Raw genomic sequence first — 6,338 nt, 5'->3', positions numbered from 1 at the left:
CATTTTTTCTCTCTAGTTCTCTGTCTTTAGCAAGACAATTATTTTTGGAGAGATTATTACCATCGTTTTTGAGATTTTATACTGGATCAAATCTAAGAAACACTTGTTACTATTCATCTTGTTGTAAGATCATCTAAGTACGAAGTCAACTTGTTGTCTTGCTTATTTTATTACGAGTAGCTAAATTCCCTTAACCCGGGTTGTGGGATCTATGGGTTTGGGTTTGTGATGTAACTAAGTGTTCAAGATTCTAACGGTGGTAGGAACTTCTTATTAATTCCATTATTTTACATGCTGACTATTGGTTGCAAACAATAGGCCTTGCTTAATGTTGATTTGCTTGAGATAAGAAATCAACCCTAGTAAGAAGTGAATTATCAATAGGGACTTGGAAGCATTAAACTTCCATTTACTAATTAATGTTGTAACAAGATTAATTAACTTGAGATAACATCCTATTATGAAATATAAATTCCCTAAGTTTGAGAGAATTAGGTGGTTAAATGTCTAAATAGGTTGAGAAACATTTAGACATAACTTTGAAAAGGATAGTCTGTTGTTCCTACCTACCACAAGAATCTTCAACCGTTACTAGCGTCTGTCAAATCCCAACACCCATAGTGAACATAACTCCGATTTTCCTTATCATATTGATTTCAAACACTGAATTGAGAAGTAATTATTTGCTACCTTTCCAAAAAAAAACCCATTCACAGGAAACTGCTAACAATCAGTTGATTAACCCACAGATAACTCAGATTCACACCATATTCCCTGTGGGATTCGACCCCAACCTAGTTAGGTTATATATTGACAACGATCGCTTACATTCTCGTAAGAGAGGTGTAGTTTGAGTGTTATTGATAGGTCTTCCTACTTTCTTAATCTATTGCAACAGATTATCTATTAGTTGCAACAGATAGATTATATGTTGCAACATATTGGATATCTATTGTGATAGACAGACAGGAAAACATCTATTACTGCAACAGACGACCAATCTACTCCAACAGATAATCAATCTATCATAATAGGTATTATATATGTTACAACAGATATACTATCTGTTGTATTATAAAAATTTAACCATCCCAGACATAAAAATTATTGCCACTACATGTAAAGTGAGGTGGCTTGAAATAAAAAATTGTTATCGTGTTCGTCTCTGTCTTTGTACATTTTCTTCTTTATACATGGGCTCCAACCATTTAGTTAGTACCCCATAAGCCCAGACCCATTGCATCTTTCCCACAACGGTGTTGCACATACCATTCATTTTTATGTCGGTCAGCAAACACTTGATGTATGCAAGCGAGTACGGCCCGCATGCTGCATCGGTTCTATTTCTCTGGAGCTCGATGTTCTTATTTCGACCTTCAAAATTCCATAATTCCTTCGTCAAGACTTCAAATGGAAAATTATCCATCAGCTTACTCTGTGTCAATAACTTGGGCTAAAAACTTGTCCTCACTGAAGATAATTAAGTTACAGTCATAAACCTTAATCTTTCCCTCGTAGATTAGTATCTCAACAGCGAGAAAATGTTTGACTTCCACGTTTATGACTGCAAAGATTCTCTTTTCCTTGGTCCAGCTCTTACCGTATGGATATGGCCTCTTCGCTCTATCATATTTAATCTCTTCTTCATCTCATTCGAATGTAGAAACTAACTGATTAAGTCTCGGGCCACCAAAATAAGCTTGCTTACGGAGATCAGCATACTTATCCTTGAAATTATTGTAGAAGTTGAGGTCCATTATCCTATCGGCAGAATCGTAAGCATCCAGGTATGCTAATTGCCTGCCCCTCATGAGGCAAAGAATTTCATCAACATACCGTGGTATAAGAATCCAATTAATTTAAATAGTTTAGCAATTGTAAAGAATAAAAACACAGTGGAAAGAATCCGATGCTGAGGGTTCTCTAAATTAGTTCACAGATTACCCAGCCAATGCAACTCATGCAACAGATGTGGATTATGTTGCGACAGAATACCAAGCTATTGCAACAGATTACACATCTATTGCGTAAATTCTTCTTCGTTGAGTAGATTTGAAGGCTAGGTTAGCAAAAGTAAACTTACATTATCCTCGCACCGCACACGCATATTTGTCATATTCTTGAAGTCTTTAGCGGCAAATGAATGTATGGTGTATTTTTTTAACCTTCCTCCTGCCATTCATTATTTGTTGCAGTTCCTCTTCCTTCTCCTTACCAAGCGTCGTGAATATGTCCACCTTCTTCAGCGGCCCCTGAACTTCAACAACTCTTGGAGTGGGAGGAGTTGCAGTTTTTGCTGTTTTCATAACAAAGAGAATTTATCTAATTTTTTTGCTCTTCCTCCTAATCGTCACTGTAGAAGTGCATGGCTCCCTCACCTCATTGGATGGTATGACACCTCTCCTGGATTTCAACTCCTAGGTAGCTTCAGTAATAACCTCTAGTTTTTTAAGGAGTTTATCCTCTCTGTCATTGCATAATTTGCATTTGCAATGAGAATATGAGGGTGGGGAGGGGTGAAAGGGACCACTGTAAGGATGGGAGGGACCGGTGTAAGGGCGAGAGGGACCTGTACAAGGAGTGTTTTCAAAAGTATTTATTTTTTGCTGAGCATACTCATAATCATAACTAGTAGCAGCAACAGCAGGATGGTTACCACCATCACAAACAACTCCACCAGCAACACCCCCAGAAGAAGCACCCGAATCTATTGTAGTTTGAGGTTGGTCGTGAAGAGCTTCAACATTAGGTAGACCTTGCCTAACTGCTCTTCTTATCGATGTTGCTCCATCCAATTCCTTCTTTATTAACTCCACCGTTGGGTCTTTTTTTGTATCAATAAGACCCAGAGTAAGAAAAGAAGTCATCCCCAGCTCATCATCAGTAGGCACGATCCAAGGATGGACAACCTATAAAAAAAGACAGGAGGCATTTAAATCATATAACAATAATTTGCAGTCAGTTGGGTTACATGGATGTTAACACAGCCAACTTATGCAACAGATGATCTAGCTACCACAATAGCTGGTCTATATGTCACAACAGATTGATAATATGTTGCATCAGATTATACATATGTTGCATAATTTGCATCAGATGGGTAATCCGTTGAGTCGGGTTCAGAGAACCAGAGCAACAGATGGTTAATCTATTATAAAATATGGATCGTCTATCGCAATAGATTACCCATCTGTTGCACCAGATATAGTTGACGGGTAATCTATTACAATAGATGAACCACTTTCGCAACAGATGAAACATCTGTTTTAATATTTTTCTTTGAGGCAAATTATTTTAGTTGAAAGAAGACGTACTGCATCATCCGCAGGGTTAAATAGATCAGCGTCCTACTCCTTAATATTTTTTTTGCCTCCCTTTATAGCCGCCAACCACCTAAGGATCCTTGGATGAGAATCTCATCCGGGTAATCCTTGAACTGCTTTCGAAGGGGAGAAATGGCTTCACATGCCCAAGCCTGAAAATGAAAACATGAAGCAAGCAAAAAAAGTCATAATAAGTATATAGTCATTATAAATTAATCGATGAGTAAAAATAGTGATCAATTTTAGCATGAAAGCCCAAAAAAGCTGTATAATGTGATCGTCCCTGTGGATAGCTTTGTCAGTAAATATTCGACAGTCAAATAGTAGCTATCATATCCCCAAGGATAGTCGTTGAATTTGTCAAAATCATCAGCAAGCGCCAAAAAATCATCTTCTATGACTTTTCTGATGTCTCTTGCCAATAAAACATAATGAACAAACCAAACTAAGCATAATTTCTCCCTGAAGTACTTTGGTATGTCTTTATCCTCAAGATCTGCCATCAAATCAGCCGCTTTGTAGCTACTATGTCCAACAATGACCAACAACCCATCTTTTTTTCCCTTGCATTTTTTGGACCCTTTGTGGGGTGTTTCCTTGATGAGAGGTTCTTCTGGACGATTGCATCTCAAACCTGTCACTATGGCAAACTCTTTCAACTAAAAATAAATCGGCATGCCACAGTAGTTGATCCAGATTTCATCCATCTTTTTTTTGCCCTTCTTCAGATCGTTATCATCCTGTGCGTACTTTATCCTACGGTTAAGAAGACCATATACCATGCTCATTGGGAAACGGAGAGAGTGGTCTTTAGGCAGCTCAAGAAAGTATGCAAAGCAGCTCTTGTTAAAAAGTCCGTCTATGTTTTCATTCTTCATAATTATCCTTAATTCATTAAAACATTTCCCCAACTGACATTTAAGTACAAGATCACCAATTACTTTGTCACGGCTATCCATCGGCATCGCAACTCAAAACCTGTCGATACTAATAGTTTTGACAAAATTATGTTGGGATTTCGATATTATTTTACGCCCCATTGGTGAGGAGGATTTATCACTTTCCTCGACTTCATTTTCCCTCAATTGAAATTGTTCAAGAAGTTCCTCTGAATTTATCTGTACTCTAGCCATTTTTGTTGGGTGGTCAGAAGTTGATCCACTTTCATTTTCTTTTCTTTGGGGCGACATCTTTTAACTACAAATAATAGCAAAATAAAAAATACATTGCATTTGATGTCTGCATAATTTAATTAAAAAAAAAAAAAGCTAAGACAAATTCAAAAAATTATTCTACGCCACATTACAAAAAAAAATACTCCAACGAATAAGCCATCAGTTGGAACAGATGGGGAATCTGTTTGAAGACCTATTTAATATCTCCCAATAGATATTCCACCTGTTCCAATAGATAGACCACAAACACCACAACCAATGCCACCACCAAGAACACCACCAATGCCACCAATACCAACACCAAGACCACCGACACCACCAGCAAAAATACAAATACCGACACCAACAACAACATCCACCAACAACACCACAAACACCATCCAACAATACCATGATATTCAATAAAACACTGAGACAAAAACTGAGATTTTCTTGGGTGCTTCCTATTTTTTTAGCATCAAAACACAAAATTGTTAACCCATTCTCGCAGATAATACAACTAAAAGTCTTCTTTTTCATCATTAACTAAAAAGCCCTAATTTTTAGAATAAAAAATAAATGTAGAACTCTTCTCGAACTCTGTTACCTGTGAAGACAGAGAAAATAATGGATACAAATGAGAATGAAGTCGAAAATAACAACTATGTGATTGGAAATGGGAAAAAATTAATTGGCTTTGAAGGGTTGAGCAATATGTTGAGTAGTTGTTGTCTGTATTATTGAGAGAGAGAGGTAGGAGTGAAAACTTGAGATTTGAAATGAAGAAAAGTTTTTCTCGCAAATGGATGATTTGTATGGGTTGATTTGTAATTGGAAAAGAATGATAAGTTTTGAAATTGTTAATTTGGTCCGAATTGATCTTAATTATTTTTTAAAATTTCAAAAGATACTAGTTTTTAAAACATTAAGTTAATGAGAGCACTTTTCAACTTAGTGTGATCGATCGACGATCCGGGTCGGGATGAACGCAATACCAACGCCAATTTTAAAGACTCAGTTGAAGTTGTAGTTGACCCTATGAGATCATTCATTCATCCCTACTTCCACCTAAATCAATGTAGGTAATATTAATCCCAACGTTAAGTTAATCAGATTGATCGACGACCCGGGTCAGGATGAACGCAATACCAACTTCAATTGCAAAGACTTAGTTGAAGTTGTAGTTGACCCTGTGATCTCATTCATTCATCCCTACTTCCACCTAAATCAATGTAGGTAATGTTAATCCCAACATTAAGTTAATGAGATCGTTCGACGACCCAGATCGAGATGAACGCAATACTAACTCCAATTGCAAGCACTCAGTTGAAGTTGTAGTTGACCTAAGAGCTCATTCATTCATCCCTACTTCTACCTAAATCAATGTAGGTAATATTAATCCCAACATTAATTTAATGAGATCGTTCAACGACCCGGGTCGAGATGAACGCAATACCAACGCCAATTGCAAAGACTCGGTTGAAGTTGTAGTTGACCCTATGAGCTCATTCATTCATCCCTACTTCCACCTAAATCAATGTAGGTAATGTTAATCCCAACATTAAGTTAATGAGATCGATGAATGATCCAGGTTAGGATGAACGCAATACCAACACCAATTATAAGGACTCAATTGAAGTTGTAGTTAACCCTATGAGCTTATTTATTCATCCTTGCTTCTACCTAAATCTATGTAGGTAATGTTAATCCCAACATTAAGTTAATGAGATAGATCGACGATTCAGATCGGGATAAACACAATACCAATGCCAATTGCAAAGACTCAGTTGAAGTTGTCGTTGACCCTATGAGCTCATTCATTCATCCCTGCTTCCACCTAAATCAATATAGGTAATCTTAA

The sequence above is a fragment of the Capsicum annuum genome, chromosome 6, assembly GCF_002878395.1.
Source record: "Capsicum annuum cultivar UCD-10X-F1 chromosome 6, UCD10Xv1.1, whole genome shotgun sequence".
NCBI classification, from domain to species: Eukaryota; Viridiplantae; Streptophyta; class Magnoliopsida; order Solanales; family Solanaceae; genus Capsicum; species Capsicum annuum.
Note: the sequence above shows the minus strand (reverse complement) of the source record.